We start from the raw sequence: 17,228 nt of genomic DNA, 5'->3' as shown, positions 1-17,228 counted from the left end.
TTTTTTTTTGGGGGGGGGGGGGGTGCTGATTGTTTTCTAGACAGCATTGATTGCCAAGTATATAGGTGTGGTGCCACGTGAAGGGTGTGCTGTGTTAAAGCTACATTCATACTAATGGTTTTAAGCTGTATGTTGATGTTCTGCAGGCGACTGAAGTTGAGTTTTCAGTGCTTTACCAACTTTCAGCTTTTAGTGCCATCTTGTGCCCATGAGGAAGTCGGGGGGCATGTGTCTGGTGCTCTGCTTGATTAAGGAACAACCGAAGTGTGATTCTAAAATGTGCTGTGTGTATATTAGAAGTTTCGTCCACTGTGTTGTATTGGATGAGAGAGAGAGAGAGAGAGAGAGAGAGAGAGAGAGAGAGAGAGAGAGAGAGAGAGAGAGAGAGAGAGAGAGAGAGAGAGAGAGAGAGAGAGAGAGAGAGAGAGAGAGAGAGAGAGAGAGAGAGAGAGAGAGAGAGAGAGAAGAGGAACTTTTATTGCAAAAAACCATAAAAGCCACTTATTTCACAGGAAAATATTACACAGGTTCTTGTGGAATGTTGCTTTCATTGTAATGAAGAGCCACACAGCACTCTGTAGAGATTTTCCTTCGTCCGGGTTACTAGGATAATGCAACAGTGGCAATCGCGGCTCGGTGAAGGGCGGTGCACAGGTATACACATTACAGTAAAGAAAAAACTTACCTGCCTTGCTTCTTCGCCCCCGCCACTCCTTCTTCCTGACAGGAGGCACAGGCGCTCAGCTTGCCCTGCGGCCAATCCTGATGCTGCTCAGGGCAGCGTTGGGATTGGCTGGAGCACCCAGCCAGGGTGCTCCCAGGCAGACTGGGAGCCTGTGCCTGCTCTCTCAGTGTGTTTGGTCGGCCCGAGATGGCTGGCCAAACGCACATGCGCACTGAGGGGAGTGCACTCTCTCTCGTCATCCCCAATGCCCTGCCCCTTTAACAATGAAACCAGTGCTTGAAATGGAAAAATTAAAGTGCCGGTACTCTGTGCCAGAGTACCTGCTTGTTCCTTAGAAGTGCCGGTACTCTCCTATTAAAAGTATTACGTTTTTCTTGAAATGTGCCGGTACTCTCCCTCTCAAAATAAAAAAGTGCCGGTACTCGGTACCGGACAGTACCGGCCCATTTAAAGCACTGAATGAAACAATAATAAACATGGTGTATTATCGCTTTCTTGTGAAAGGTTTGCAGCAGCTGCTGCTGGTAGGGGGACAACGCTCCTCTGCCATAGCGGAGGAGCCACTGCTGGACAGTGGTGGGCCAAAGTATGCAGGAGGGTTATCTAAATTATGTGGAAAGATAAGTTAAATTATGCAGTACATTCTCTGGTGGTATTATTTTGATCCATTTGAGTTAGAAACTACACTTTTTGTTGAAATTTGCAAATTATATGGCACGTGCATTAAATCTATAAGTAAGTGGTAAATGCTGCAGTCAGTCTAGACCTAATTCGACTAGCTTGACCATTGTGCATTATTTTATCAACAATCCAATCATGAAAGGTAAACAGAACCTAAACGTTCTAATGCCAATCTGTACCTATTGTTAGCTGCACCTTAAAATGAACAATTCCAATAACCTCTCTCTCCTACAGAAAGAAGGTTTTTCTTTTTTTGACCACAAAATAAAGGGTGTTTTTTCCCCCTACATAAGCTTTCTTTTTACTGCAGAGAATCAAAGTCAATAGTTAAAGATTCCCAATACAATTTTCAATATACGTTTTCATGTTTGAAAGAAACGTATTTATCTGGGTCACATCCCAAAAAATAAATTTCAAAAATAAAAATGGATAACAGACATGTTGCATATTTTCATATTTTGCTCTGTTACGGTTCTGGTGACATTTACAAACCTCACTGCCAACCGTTTTGTGGTTTATGATGTTACCGAACCCCTTGATGACAATGGTTACGTATGCAAGTATAGGGTGGCTTTATCACACGTGGCAAGTCTTTAGGCGCTGTGTACAGACTTCAGATTATACTCAGTGCATGGGTTTGTTGCTGTGTATATATGCATGTCCATTATTTGTCGAGTCATGTCCTCAGAATTACTGATGCAGATTATATTATTGCACAGGCGTTATTGCAGTATGTAGAAATGGTATTAACATGAAGGGTATGGTTGGTAGCTGTATTTAGACGTGGTGTAAACACACAATCTATGTAGTCGGGGACTGTACATATGCACGGAAATATCACACACAGTATTTCTCTAGGTACTGCATTGTTACCAGGTATATAACCGGATGCGGTCTCTAAATCTGGTGTTATCGCAGTGAGCACGCTGTAAACTAGTACATTTAGACCGCACATTAGCACATAGTACAGACAGGCACTGTATACATTGACACTGTGGCATATGGCGTTCTTTTAGGCAGTGTGTATAGATGTAGCATTATGTTCTGTGCGCGTATTTGGTATTGTGTATAGTCATGGCAAAGTGCCCAGAGGCATGCTCCCAGTGTTAGTTGTAAAAGCAACAAAATGATGTATGGTAAACTTGAAATAATTTCAGTCACTGGTCATTACTTGGTGCAGTATTCCAATCCACTGTTTTTCACGTATTATCCACTCTAGACCAAGCCTTGCCATGTGAAACTTAGTCTTGGTCCTGCTCCAACAGGAATAGTCCTGTGCCAACTGCCAGGTAGGTTCCCTATAGAGGAGAACCCATGCAACCCTTCATCAGTTTCGGCCTATACATTTAGGCCTCTTCAGTGAGGTACAGCTTAAGTGCTGTGGTATTGTGAGTATAGAAACCCTGTTTAGGCATACCAGCACAACTGGGGTGTCCACTAAAAAACAACAAAGTGGTGGGTGGAATGACTGACTTAATCTCAACAAATGTCAATCACTAAAGGTTGCTTTGCCATCCATCGTTTGTCACCCAGTGATCACTCTGGACGGAGACCTGCCAAATGCAAACCATTCATGGTACTGCTCTAGTAGGAACAGTCTTGTGAGAACTGCCAGGCTTTTCCCCTCCAGATGGGAACACAGGCAAACCAAGACCCTGTCAGGGTTAGTTATGCACGTGACATGATTGCACAGGGCATGCAATTAACTAGTGAGTGTAGAAAACATGATATTAACTTGCAGCACATGCACTCGGCTACTGTACGGTCAAGTACCACTACTACACAAGGCATGACCTTAGGCACAGAATAAATTCATTGCTTTAATAGATTGGATTTCTCCGAGTGCTGTATCTAAACCTGGAATGTTTACCCGAGCATGCTGGTGTATGTAGATACACGGGGTGCTTTGTAATAGACCAACTTTTCTGTAGACCCTTCCCTTGGTGGCATCTGAGTTTCACTGAAGCACCTTTTGCATGTGCAGCCTCTTTAAAATCCAGCAGCCTGGCTAAGAAGTGGCAGCTTGTGACCATTCAAAAACCAAGTGCGAGCCACACGCTGCAGCTAGATCCTTAGTCCAGCACAGGTCGATTGATGTTAAAGTAAACAAGGATACTTTTCCTTTTAACATCAAAATCTGGTGCCTATACTGAAGACCGTACTCCTTCATAGAAGACACACATTGTCTATGCACTCTTCCTTTGTTTGTGGTACTAGCTGTGTTGGTTTTGCTTGTTGAGAGCTAGTGTGCTTGATAACAGCAGCCAATCATGAACTCCTATATCCCTTCACGCCCCTTGGATTGCATTCACTTCCATTGATTGTCTGCTGTTTAACATCAGCACTTAATTGTGTTAGATGAACAACACAAGGATCTTAAATGCATTCTACGAACCACTACCAAGAGTCTGCAGCAAGGCAACAACTTTAGGGTTCCATTATAAGGAAAGTTCCAGGTTAAAGCAGCACAAAAGACGCAATCACTGTAAGTGACTAACGTTCACCTATTGTTTGATTTAAGGATAGATAAATGTTTACATTCCCATTGGTATTGGTATGTCTGTCATTTCTTCACCCACCATCACTTTGCCTACCCACTGCTTTGACAGGGGTGTGGAATTTAATAAAATATCTACTAGTTGATGGGACAGGTTGCTTCTTCAATCTGCTTGTCCTGTACAAAAACCTACCTTTCACTTTGGTGCCACATATTGCAGCGACAAATTATAACCGCTATCTCTTTATGTAAGAGCTCTAATAATAGCCTATCTGATTATGCCAGGGCTGCTACTATAGTAGGGCTTGAATGCTTGCAATTTCAATCCCTACTATAGCAATTTTCTTATTTTGCCACCTTTCCACAGATCTACATACTAGGGCTGGAGGAAGCAGTAATCAATAGTTCCAGGGCCGGAATGCCTTTAAGTCTGCGAACCTACTAACTTGGATGTTTTAAGGATTTTCATCAGCTCTTCTCTAATCTTTTCCCATAATAAGAACGGTTAGATATTTACTCCTGACAATGGCAAAAGTAGAAGTTCTTTCAGGGTTGGGGAAAAAAGTAGTTGAAGGCAGTGGTGGCCGGTAATTTTAGGAGGGCGGGAGGCGGGCAGGCGGGAAGCACACTCGCACTCACTCATTCACACACAGACGCACGCACATCCATTCACATCACTCATCAACATTCTAACATACACGCACGCACCAAACATTCATTTACAAAAAACACACACTTAACTTCAGCCTCGGAGGTCCCAGGAGGGTTGGGACTGCTGCCTTCTCTCATTGGCTGACCTTAGGTTAACCAGTGAGGTAAGGCAGCAGACTCAACTTCGTCACAGAGTTGGATGGGGTCAGTGAGACTTCTGACCCCACCCCACTCTGTGACAAGGTGTCACTGATTGACACTCGCCCTGGGCGCTTCGGCGCTTAAACCTGAAGTGCCCAGGTTGGAGTCAATGGGCGATGCTTCCCCTCGTCACCGAAGGGGAGGGCCTTGAGGCACCTTTGCTGAGCTGAGGCGGTCACGCCCATAGGAGCTATGAGCTCTTCAGCCCAGCAAAGTTCAGCTCAGGCAGCCAGGAGTCTGCGCAAATCGCGCATGCCTCGCTCCTGGCTGCTTGAGCTGAACACGAAGATTGTCTGTCAGGCTGACCTTTGCTCAGCCTGACAGGCACTCTTCATGAGGGGCAAAAGGTGGCGGGTGGCGTGGCCCCCCGCCCTAAAGGACGGGCTGCAGATGGTTGGAGGGAAAGTGAACTTGTAAACGCTTAATAGATTTTCACATGAGCAAATCTACACATGGATACTTGCTGGTGCTAAAATACAGTTCACAAATATTTTCTAGGCGTCTGATTCCCTGGTCTACTCCTGTAAGTTCTTGTGAATTCATGAAAGCCTCTAATTCAAAGACATATACCATGGGTGCACTTTTGTGACTTTCTTCACCAATAGGGTCCCTAATCAGGCATTCAAAAAGACAAATTGTTTTTATTAAACTTCTGTTTCTCTATCGTCTGGCTTTACTGTGTGATCGTGTTCGCTCTTCCACAAGGAGCATATTGGCACACAAAGTAGTTTTGTTCAGGGCCAGAAACCACTGTGGCAATCAGTGGAATAATGAAACTGGAGGGGCCTCCCTGAAAAGAACACTGGCCCCACCTCCAGCCTCAGGACAGGTGCTGTGCTGTGGGGGCCCTTTGAGGGACGCTGCAGGGCCTTTGTTATGCCACTGATGGCAATGTGTTTTTTAAGACCAAAAACTTCTTTTTTCTTTTTGCCAGTGTTTTTTACAATGGTGAGGGCCTGGCAGCTCTCACAAGAATGAAGTGTTACAAAACCCATGCCCAAACACGACACGCATTGACAAAACCAAAAGACTTGCAACAAAATGTTGGATCGGTTGGCTTTGCCAGTGCTTGTTTATTTTCATGCTTCCTATAATCTTGTTGCAAATGGTTACACTGATTTTTCCATTAGGAATATTTTTAGGAAATACTAGCATGCATCAACACGTTTTAACTAAATGACGCTTCAAAGAAACAGAACCTAAAATTACCTACTTGCATTTTTTCTGAACATTTTATTTTGAAAGCAAAAAATCCTAACACTTGCTTAGAAGTTTCTGCAAACATTTGCATCTAATCCGAAAGCATTCTGGGAGCATTATACTTGGCCTCATATTGTTAAATTTTTCAAGCATTGTGTACACTTATTTTTATTTTTTTTCTTCACTGAAATCACTGCCAGTAGTGCAGTGTGACCTTAAAACGTTTTACAGCACTCACCCTAATAAAGAAGGCTTTTCATTAAGGAACCATAAATAGAAGTTTGAGCAGCATTTACAAATGTACACTGCAGTCATCCCTAAAACTGCTTCATTGTTTTAAATTGTCTTGCTCTCCATGTGAGTCTGTAATTGGTGGTAAACAGGAGTTGACTGGCTGAGAGCATGGTGGAGATAATGTTGATGTGCATTTCAACAAGTTATCAGACCTGATTATCATTTAAGAGCCATGTTTGCAGTCCATTTTAAATATCTTGTTGAAGACCCTTCCAAATGCCTTGTATTTTTTTTTTTTTTATTTTAAATGTATTTTGTGGTCCTCCTTCATCGTGAGAAGCTGGTAACCGTCAGCCTGGTGGGGGTCAGACCTTGGCATGGATAGGGGTCTGGCCAACATGTACCCTTAGACACGGTCCAGTCATCGGATAGTCCCCTCTTTGGGTCTGCAGTTACAATGTTCCACCTATTCCGCCATTGTTCTACTCACTCAGCATCTTGGTCTTTTCATTATCCAGACGTTTCCAGTCCAACCTTCCAACCCCAAAGCGGTTTGTACCCATTCCATGAACTCAGAGGTGGCCTGGGTATATGAGGGGGCCCGAGAGAGAAGGGCTACTAGTGGTCACCCCAAGAATGGGTATCTTTACCCATTAAAAGTACTTCAGTTTTAGTCACATTCAGACCAAGGCAGTTGGCATTCATCAAATCCATGACAGCTAGTCCTTTTTGGAAGTTAGCCCAGTTGGGTGAGAGATGATCTGTAAAAGAGGGCACAAGCTGAGTGTCATTAGCATAGGATATCCGCGCAATTTCGGTAAATTTGATAATCTCTGCCAAAGTTTGAATATCCACATTGAACAGGGTGGGGCTCATTGAAGAGCCCTAGTGAACACTGTGATGTAATATGTGAGGTTGGGAACTGTAGGGGGGGGGAATGACCTGGAAAGAGCGTACAGGTAGAAAAGACGCAAACCAGTGCAGTGCTGTCTTGCCAATGCCTTGTAAGCACTGCAGTAAAATGTTATGAGACACTGTATCAAATGCAGTGCTCAAATCAAGTGAAATCAGGGCTGTTGATTGTCCTCTGTCCAGGGCACTAGGAGTAACCGCAAGGAGTGGGGATTCCGTGCCACGCCTTGGCCGGAAACAGTTTTGGGAGATATCCAAGATGTGGTAATCATCCAGGAACTTAGTCAAATGCCATTAACATGTCTGTAGGAAAGTGCCACTGTTGGCATGGTTACCCCCCACTTTTTGCCTAGTGTTGATGCCAACTTTGATTGAAAATGGGCTGGGACCCTGCTAACCAGGCCCCAGGCCAAGTCTTCTCTCCCTGAAACTGTACCTTTGTATCCACAATTAGCACAACCCTGGCACACAGATAAGCCCCTTGTAAAAGTACCAACGGTACCAAGGGCCCTGCGGCCAGGGAAGGTCTCTAAGGGCTGTAGCATGTATTATGCCACACTAGGGACCCCTCACCAAGCACATACACACTGCCTTGCAGCTTGTGTGTGCTGATGAGGAGAAAAAGACAAAGTTGACATGGCACCCCTCTTAGGGTGCCAAGCCTACAAAACACTGCCGGTGGCATAGGTAAGTCACTCCTCTAGCATGCCTTACAGCCCTAAGGCATGAGCAATATGTGCCTACAGTGTCTAAGTACATTCTTAGATACTGTTAGTGCAGTGTAGCCATATTGAGTATATGGTCTGGAAGTTTGTCATTACGAACTCAACAGCATCATAATGGCTTCACTGAAAACTGGGAAGTTTGGTATCAAACCTCTCAGCACAATAAACCCACACTAATGTCAGTGTGGGATTTATTGAAAAATGCACACAGAGGGCATCTTAGACATGCTCCCTGTATGTTAGCCAAACTGCTAGCTTAGGATTGACCGGTCTGTGCCAGCCTGCCACTTTCAGGCCCCATGGGGTGAGTGCCTTTGTGCACTCTGCGGTCTGAAACAAAGCCTGTCCTGGGTGGAGCTGCTTCACCTCCACCCCCCCCCCCCTTACAGGAACTGTAACACCTGGTGGTGAACCTCAAAGGCTCAAGCCTCTGGTTACAGTGACCTCGGGCACTCAGCTAGTGGAGATGCCCACCCCCGGGGCAAAGCCCCACTTTTGGTGGCAAGTCCGGCGGGTAAATTAGGAAAAACAGGGAAGAGTGACCACCCCAGCCAGGACTACCCCTAAGGTGTCCAGAGCTGAGGTGAAAGAATCCTCCATCTTGGTTTGGAGGACGGGGAGCAATAGGGATAGGATTGTGAGCCCCTCCCCAAAGGGAGTGGACACAAGGAGGGTGTAGCCACCCTCAGGGACAGTAGCCATTGGCTACTGCCCTCTGACCCCTAAAACGCTCCTAAATCTAGGATTTAAGGGCCTCCCCGAACCCAGCTCACCAGATTCCTGGTGACTTAAAAGAAGGAGGACTGCTAAGCTGAAACCCCCAACAGAGAAGGAAGACTGCTTTGGTCCCAGCTCTACTGACCTGTCTCCTGCTTTAAAGAACTGCAAAAAGACCAGCGACGCATCCAGTGGGCCTAGCGACCTCTGCCAACTCCAGAGGACTGCACTGCAGCCCAAAGGACTCCCAAGGACAGTGGCTCTGTCTAAGGAAAACGTACAACTAAGGACTTGCACCTCACTCCGGATGTGAGAGTCTTGACCCCTGTGCACCCATTGCCCGTGCCAGGTGGTCCATCCAGCAAGAGAGGGTCCTCAAGCGATTGCTAGCAAGTGCCCTGCCTGGGTTGACATCTCCACCCCACCACGACTATGCCTGCAGAGGGAATCCCGAGGACCCCCCTGACCGCAAAGCTTCTGACCAAGATATCCGACACCTAAGAACACACTGCACCCGCAGCCCCCAGGCCTTAGAGAAACCGACCCTCGGTGCCTCAATGTCCATGCACCTCTTTGTGCCTTTGTTGTGGGTACTCCAGCCTGGAGACTACACTGCTCTGAGGAACATCACTGGACCAGAAAGGGCAGTTGAAGGGATAACCACCTCCTAAACTAGTTCTGTAAGTGCAGAAAGAGAATCCACACCTCTTGCTTGTTATGACTTTATAACATGGGAGGTACTAACCCTCTTGCTGTTTTAGTTCCAAGTTATCTTTGGCCAAGGAAGGGAATGCTCCACAGAGTACTCAGAGAATTGCTGCCCAACAAGAGTTAGTGTCTGACTAACCGCCAGCTCCCAAGAGGTGAGGGGCCATCTCCTGGAGTCCTGCCTTGTTGGAAGGGAATATTTTTTTGACCTGAAGCACATTGAAGCCAAGCCGCTCCTGAGAGCGGTATTGAACCAACCCTGTGGAAGCATAAAAGATTTGATCTGCCAGAGCAGGTTGACCCACCGTTGGGCTAGGTCTACCTGCTAAAAGAAGATTGAAGATAGCAATCTGTGGGTCCAGAGAGGCATGGAGCTAAGTCTCTCCACCTGAAGCGTTTCAGGTGAAAACTGCACCAAGAATTCTGCTGAGCAGATGGTATCGCTACATTAGAGAAGCATGACTGAGTGGCCTGAGCCGCTACACTAGAGAAGTGTGCCTCACTAGACGGTACCCATGGTGTGGTTACACTGCCTAAAGGACTGTAGCGAGGCTATGACTATAGACATATGCAGCTCATCCCTGTCCTACTAAAGGCCATAAGCCGGTTAGTTACCAACTGGACAACTACATCATTACAGGAGCAATGAATGTTTGAAAGGACTCAGGGCAATGGCATCTACTGTGCCTGCCAAATGTGGGAGGAACCTCCATCTGGTGTGTCTCCTCCTGGAAGAGGGAGCAAGAAGGACACGTGTTGTAGGTCGGCTCTGACCACTCGGAAAAGACTGAAGTACTGTTGCTGTGGTGAGAGCTAAGAAACGGGGACTAATTTGACACAAATGAGCACATAAACAAGAACAATGGTTAATCTGCATCTGAGCTTTGATATTTGCCCCTGGACCTCCACACATTGGGGGCTGCTTAGCATCAATAGGGCAGGACACCCAACAGATGGGGGGAGGAGAACAGGACTGTAGACCCAATAGCCCAAGCCCAATAACGTAATTGTGTTTGCAGCCTGTTGTGTGTAGTATTAAGTTGTATGTGTATATTTTAGTACTTTCCTTTTATGAAAGGAAAGTACTGGCTTGGACAGTCAGTTATTTTTGTGCTGTTGGGTTCTGAGTTTAATTCTGGATTTACATACCCCTTACACTAACTTCCTGAGACGCTTGTGACTGCGCACCTTTGTTAGCACAGAAGGTCAAGTGCTGATGTGGTTGTAATTGGCCCAGTTCTATAGACCATAGTACAGAGAATCCCAAGTCATCAGTCAGAAGTTCCCAACCCTCACATCTGATGCTAACTAGCCCCTGTTTGCTCTAAGGGTCCTAATGATATCTTCATTGATGTGACCAGAATATAGGACAATGTTATCCCTCACTTTAAACTTACTTCATCTCTCCTGTGATTCAGGAAATTTGAAAGCGAGACCTATTAATGGTGCATTTAATAAACTGATAAGTGTCATAATCACACTCCTCTTCTGAACAATTAAGGTCTTCCTTCACACTCTGATTCTAACTACATATATGTTCTTGAATCTGCACTACTCCTGTTCTTGCACCACGATGTCTCAATGTAGGAAAACCCTTTGCTCTGTTAAGATTTCCTTCTGTTATCCACATGCCTTAGCCCCATTAAATTATTTCTGCAGAGCACATAAATGGTGCACATGCACTGCTTTCCCTCTTAAGTTAATGGGGGGCCCTGTCTCAACCTTCTGCAGGCTTTGATCTATCTTTCTGACCTCAAAAGGTAACAAATATAGCAGTTGGAAAGCACAGGAGAGAGTGTCTTTGTGAGTATACAGTCTTCTCCCAATATTTCACAAAGTGAGTTCCAGTGTTGCACCACTTTCCCACTTGGTTGAAAATGACCACAGTGTATATTATTGTGGTGATATTTAATTAAACTTTGTTTTCAGAGTCTGGCTACATCTCAGTGAGAGTTTTAGATTTGACTCAACTCATGATAGATGTGTAAGTGACTTATTGTTCTCATGCTACCAAATTCTTCTCTTGAGGTGATTGATTAAAAATAATCCTAAGCAGCTACTTGGTGTGTAGAGTCATTGACCATGATAAATTTTGTTTACCAAAAACAAGTGACTTTTCATGGTAGGTTGGTACTGTGTATAATTTATTTTTAAGTTCATTCTTTTAATTTGTCACTAGATCTACTGCACATTAATAATGTGAGGTTTGTTTTAATTAGCAACTTATCAACCTTTCAATAAAATGGCATCCATGTTATTGCTGTATATCCCTGATTATTTGTTTAATATTTCTGCAGTATTCTTCTTTATGGAGCATACTTTTCTTCTTCTGATGTACAATTTGCCCAGGTCATTCCTATTTGTTGCCTCTTGTAAAATCAAAAATGCATTAAGTATAATCAAAAACAATACTTCAGAATTACACAACAGTAACACATTTTTAACTTTGCCCCCCCACTGTCATGTTACTGTGGCTCTTGCTGTCAATTACACACCTTTTTAATCACAGTTGAAAGATGCCTTCAGTGGCATCTAACTGTCAAGTTATTATTAATAACTTCTCTATGTTTAAACTTTGATGAAAAATTACATGAATATTGTGAAGGAGGAGTTAGTTTTGTGGTTTCTGTGTTCAGCTTCTCCTCTGTACTTGCAAGCTATGTGCAACTTACGGAAGACTAACCTTAATGGTTGATCCTAAGATTCTGAGTAATTCAAGGCCCATCTCACTGCTCCCTAATATGGCTAAGCTGGTGGAAAAATGTTAATAGGTAGCTCATCTTTTTTTGGAGGAAAATCATGTATTGCATAGCTCCCAGTCAGGCTGCCATCCAGATCTCTGAATCAATTAATTCAGGTTCTGGTGGTGCTTTTCGACCTTACTGCGGCCTAAGATATGGTTTTGCATGCTGTTGTACTTGAAAGGCTGGAAAGGATTGGTATTACTGACCGTGCCTTGCTATGGTTTAAGTCTTTCATCTGCTGTCAAACTCTGGAAGTTTTTCCCCCGTCCTTTTACCTCTGCTGCTAAACCTTTAGTTTGTTGCATTAGGCAGAACTGGGCCCTTAGCCCTACCCTTTTTAACATATGTCACCTCTAGCCAGTGTTGTTGAGCCCCTGGGAGTGAAGCTAGTCTTGTATGAGGGCGATACATAACTTTTCCTGGCCTTTCAGGAAAACGCCCCTTCTGCTTTGAGCTCCTTTAAGTTTTGTCTTAAAACTGTTATGGGCTGGATCAATACCAGTTTCTTAAAACTGAACCCCAACAAAATTGATATATATTTTTTTTTTTGGTACGAATTCCAGCCGTGATCCCGGCCTTTGGTCGCCATTTGAGATGGGACCCCCTCCATTCCCCTTCTAGGTAGCAAGGAATCTCGGAGTCAAATTTGACTCTGGGCCCACTTTTGAGTTACAGATTAGAGCACTGTCTAGATCCTGTTTTTTGACTCTGAGATCCTTGTGTCATGTGCTTTACCAGATTCCTGAAGAACAACAAAAATCTATTGCACATGTTTTGATTACTTCTAAACTTGATTGTTCCAACAGTATGTACTTGGGCCTTCCACGTTTTTGACCCAGCATCTGCAAATCATTTAAAATGTGGCAGCCCACTTGATACCTAAAATTCCTACCTGGGTCTCAATATCTAGCCATCTTCAACAGCTTCATTGGCTACCGGTTAACAGTAGAATCCAATTTAAGGCCCTTATCTTTGCTTTCAGAATTTTTAACCAAAAGGGTCCCTTTTATCTTATGTGAAGGTTTAAGTTGTCTTTGTAGACCACCTCCTTGCGTTCCAGTGATCTCAAATAGTTTCAAATTTCTAGGATATATAAGTCCAGAGGTCGCTCCTTCGTTGAAGTTGTTCTTCAGAAATGGCCTTTATAAAAGGTTTAAAAAGGTTTCTTTTTGATCCGGTTTCATGGAAGCGTTAACTCATTCCCATGATCCCTGCAAGGTGACATTCTCTTCTGCTAGCACCGGGACACCTTTTTTTAGATAGCTGTGTGTTTTAGAAATGTATTGTAAAAGGTTGCATCATACCTCTAACCAACAATAGATGGGTAGCCCTCTCAGTAGGCAAAGTAACTGTTATATAGGCACAAGATATGTTGTAGATATTGACAGCCCCACATAAACTGAGAATAAACTGTTTTGTACGTGTAGGTCTATTAAATAGTTGCCATTAACAAGGGACTTTATATATCCATGTTTCATCTTTATAATTTGTGTGACAATAAGTATGTAGAATGGAATCGTTTGTGAGTGTGGAGTCAAATAGCTTCCAAACACCCAGATTTCTTCATAGTTTTTACCCCTTCCGTCTACATTTTAATACCCACTCTTTCACTTCAGAATTGAAAGGGTATTGCCACGTGACCCTAAATAGCTCATACCCAGGTAGTGTTCTTGAGGATTCCTGGATGAGTTGTGAAGTCCAAGCAAAATGATGATGAAAACTGACAAGCCCAGAGGTGATGTTCTAATGTGGTAACATGGGGATTAAAATGTACCATTCTTGACAGTATTCCCTTCTGCTTTGCAAGGAAGCCATGTGGTTAATGGGATGCAGTGTGGCCTGGCGGTTTGACCACAAAGTCTGGGACTCAGATGTCCCTTAATTTAAATTCCTGCTCTCTCGCATGCCGGCTTACTACATCTCCTCATTGCTCTGCCCCAGAAGTGACAGTGGAAACTGTGTTTGTGAACATTTATAAATGAGCAGCACATTCAGTTCTTTTGTGAATGAGCTGCTCTGTGTCAACTTCTGATAGTATATTTTACTTTTCATATGCTGAGGAATAAAGTCAGTCACTTGTAAGGCTATACCTCATTGTGGGGGTTCTTGTGGCACGGTAAATAATAAGGGAAATGTTATTGCGATAGAGCCAAAATTTACCCACATGTGTTGTATTGAAACACAGCATTTAATAAGTGCTGACACAATCTTTTTAATTCCTCTGACCGCTGCTACTCACTACCAATATCCAGTTCGTTTTAAGATACTGTGTCCTACCCAGACTTACTTTTTATATGTACACTGAATTGAAATGTATATTTCTCATTGGAACTGTAAATCTGTTAATTTCTCATGTACACTCATCTTAAATGATATGCCTCTATACAAGCAATACACTATTACCTAGCAGATGGATCTGCTTTGTAAGGCACTCATAAAACTACTGTCAGGGTTTTGACGTGCTGTATCAAAAGATAAGCATATAAATACATCTAGCATGCTTTTCCTAGGATCTTCTTTACCATGGGCTATACCCTTACATTTGAGCCTTTAACTGTATTGTAGCAAAGCTGGAGGCTGACAGTAAATGCTGGAGGCCGATTAGTGACATCAAATGCAGTTCATTGCAAGCTGTACAGATATACAGGCAGATGTGTAGTGCCCTGTACACAGAATAAAAAGCCCATACCAGAAGGTATGATATTGTTCTTCCTACTTCTGTGGACTCGTAGTGTACATGCCTCTCACACGCAACCATACCTAGTGCAGTCACTACTTTGCTTAGCAGAGCAACTCTACAAAAGCTGTCAATAGAGGTTGCTCATCACCTCTGCTGTCACACTGGACAGAACACACATCTGAGATATATTCAACTAATTCTTGGAAATCTAAGCTAGAAGAAATAGCAACTCCTTCTCCAGTACTACTTCATTATTCTTAATCTCCCATTCAGGACCTTCATCCAACATGAACCTGGCTTCCAAGCTATCCCCCATGACAACATGAGCAGAGTGGTCAGCTGACCCCTTGCTCACTATGCCATCAGGTGAGCAGATACAAGGCCAAACTAGGGCTACAAAACTGGTGATAGCATAGTAAAACATACAAGAGAGGCTGGAAGATATCCGAGAACATCGGCTTGTTAACCCTCTCATATTCAGGGCACCCTGTTAACATCATAACATACCAAACTAGTGACATAGTTCCCCACCCATTTCTCCCTCCCACCCACTTTTGTGCCTTGATCAATCCGACCTTCATAAGCAATAAATGCAACAGTATGGGGGAGTTGTCCCGGGCAATATTGTGTATCATCTCATCTGTTGTGGATTCCCACCTCTGCAACATGCTTAGGTACGACTCTCACACTGGGTATCTGTCCCACACTGTGTTTGTTGTATCTCAGGGGGTATGCGTTCTTTCTTCGGGGGAGGGGGAAGGGGTCCAGTTTCTCTTATGTGTTCACCAATTCCTCCAAGGCCCTTGCCCCATCTCGGGAGTCCTTCCCACTCTTGGCTTCTCAAGGTTTTACCTCGCTCTAATAACCCGCCCACCGTAATACCTCCCGCCTCCACACCTTGGGTCCTTCCAGTTTATAGTTATTTGTCTTTTTGCTCTCTCTGATAAACACCAGCTGTTGAAACTGGCTTGTGACTTTTGTTTTTGCAGAGTACGGGAACCAGCTTAATAGATTATGCCCAGGAGTGCATGGTATGTCTCGCTCATTGACCTTGGCCAATGACCTTGTGATGTCTCCCCAATAGTCTATTAAATAACCGCAACTCCAAAACATGTGGGTAAACTCTGCGCCTATCTCCCCACACCTTGGGCACTTGCCACTTTCATTCGCAAAATGCCGGTTAAGCCTTCCATGGGTAAGGTAGGCTCTATGTAAGATGTAAAAATTAATGAGTTTAAATCTGACATTTCTAGACACCTTCGCTATGCGTGCTAGGATATGTTCCCAATTCGCTTCCGGAGTAGGGATCCCCAAGTCATCATCTTCCAAGTGCGTCTTGAGGGCATCTAGAGGCAGCAGAATGCCCCCCCGCTCCCCCCCTTAGGCTCTTGTACAACCAAGTAACCGCCTTGCAGGTTCCCAAAGAGGTAGCCAAATATTGGCATCTTTTGGACTGCGGTGGTTCCACTAGACCCTGTCTCCAGTGCTTACGGATGCCCATAGTCACTGCTGCAATGAAGGAGGAAGTGGCCTTGAGAAAGATCGTTCGTCAAGCGGAACTGTTTAAATGGCAGAAGCATCTCTGCACTGTAAAGAGCTGCCAACGTTTCTGCCCCACCGCTATCCAATCTGATATTCCCCACCAATCACCTCTATGCAGAAACTCTGCTAGGAATTGCATCAGGGTGTGGAAGGAATAGGGTATCTTCACTCTGGCCCTGTGCAGGCTTCTGAGCCAACAAGGACATAGCACTTTAAACTCAGTAGTAGCTTTGCTACTGAGACAGCGCAGACAAAGAAGTATTTTGGCTAGTAAATGTATGTCCGGGATGAAAGGACATACTTCTTTTCCAGATGATAACCGGCCCACTATCCATTGTGTTAGCCACTGAAGCTAATCCACTCTCTATAACCGGCCTTTGAAGTGTGGTCATTGCCACCCCTGACAGCTTGAACCTCACAAAAATCCCATAAAGAGCATATATAGCTCCTTAAAAAGCACTTGTGGGATCCACACCGGCAGTACTACAAAAAGATTCAGCTATCGGAAGAGCCACTAGTTTCAACAGGGCTCCACGACCCACCACTGAAAGGGGGAGTGTTTTCCTAAACTCCATGCTAGACCTAAGCACTCTCAACGTCTTTCCCATGTTCCTTTCTAGTAAATCCGCCGGATCATGGTAGCTCTGTACTCCAGGTGTGGCAGACCTCTAGGATCACACAGCAATCCCTCCCCAGATTCTCCGGCATCACCCTGGAAGCCATTGCTGGGAATAAGCAAGACTTGTAAGCCTGAGAGGGAGCCAAACCGCCCCAGAAGATAACATGCCCATTCTAAGGCCCCTACACATCCGCCGAAAGAGCAAGAGGTCATCTGCGTACAACGCAGTATGGTACATCTGAGCCCCCACCCCTATACCTATTTATGCATCTACCTTTTGAGCGTGGCATGCTAGTGGCTCCAGGGCTAGAGCAAAAAGGAGGGGCAACAATGGGCAGCCCTGCCTCACTCCACGCTATACCCCTTATATATGATGCGACATGTTCGGACTCTGGCTGAGGGGTCTGCATGCAACCGTCTGTTCCAGGACAC

The 17,228-nt window shown here is 44.5% G+C and overlaps 1 protein-coding gene across 12 annotated transcripts in view; it reads left to right on the top strand.

Annotated features, from left to right (window-relative positions):
• The window catches only part of ENPP2 (ectonucleotide pyrophosphatase/phosphodiesterase 2), a 636,665-nt gene that overhangs the window by 245,718 nt on the left and 373,719 nt on the right, over nt 1-17,228 (top strand). The gene's annotated exons all lie outside the window — the stretch shown is intronic.

Source organism: Pleurodeles waltl, chromosome 2_2 (genome assembly GCF_031143425.1).
Source record: "Pleurodeles waltl isolate 20211129_DDA chromosome 2_2, aPleWal1.hap1.20221129, whole genome shotgun sequence".
Classification (NCBI taxonomy): Eukaryota; Metazoa; Chordata; class Amphibia; order Caudata; family Salamandridae; genus Pleurodeles; species Pleurodeles waltl.
Note: the sequence above shows the minus strand (reverse complement) of the source record. Positions and strands in the feature narration are given on the sequence as shown.